The sequence below is a fragment of the Elephantulus edwardii genome, unplaced genomic scaffold (genome assembly GCF_000299155.1).
Source record: "Elephantulus edwardii isolate Elephantulus edwardi_28Jun2011 unplaced genomic scaffold, EleEdw1.0 scaffold00220, whole genome shotgun sequence".
NCBI classification, from domain to species: Eukaryota; Metazoa; Chordata; class Mammalia; order Macroscelidea; family Macroscelididae; genus Elephantulus; species Elephantulus edwardii.
In genome coordinates this window covers 4923108-4923844 of record NW_006399970.1, presented here as the reverse complement: position 1 = coordinate 4923844, position 737 = coordinate 4923108, and positions in this window count along the sequence as shown.

Here is a 737-nt window from a genome sequence, read left to right as displayed (position 1 = left end):
ACATGTCCAAAGTTTATAAGTCCTTGTTTTGTCATCTTTGTCTTTAAGGAGCCTGGTTGAGCTTTCTCAGAGAAAGATTTGTTTGGAAGTCTATGGTATATTCAATACTCTTCCCCAACAAGTACCAGAGAAATAAGAATGTCATCTCCAGCATCCATATAATAATAGGATGATGGTTAAATGTAGTTAATAATGCTGTTGTTATGTCTTTGAGTTGCCTGTGACTCATAGCCATCGTATGCACAATAACTCTGAACTCTGCCCCATCCAGAGCAAATCTCACTGCCTCCAGCACACCTACCTCCATTACCCCTGTTACTGTGTCATTTCATTACATCCATAGTCTCCCTCTCCCTCGTTGTCTCTCTACCCTTCAAAGCATGATGTCCCTCTCCAAGGAATAGTCCCTCCTGGCAACATGCCCAAAGTATGTAAGACAGAGCTTCAGAATCCTTGCCTCCAATGAACAACTTGGATTCGCCCTCTCCAGGACAGACCTGCTTGTCCTCTTGGTTGTCCATAGTATGTTCAATGCCCCTTTTCAGGAATACAATACAAAGGCATTGATTCTTCTGTCACCATTACTCATTTTCCAGTTCTTTGATGTATACTAAGTAATTGTGAAGACCATGGCCTGGATCAGGTGCACCTTAGTCTCTAGAATGACATTGTTGCTTTTTAGCAACTCTGCGGAGATCCCTGAAAGCAGATTTTCCCGATGCAATTTGTCTTTTTTT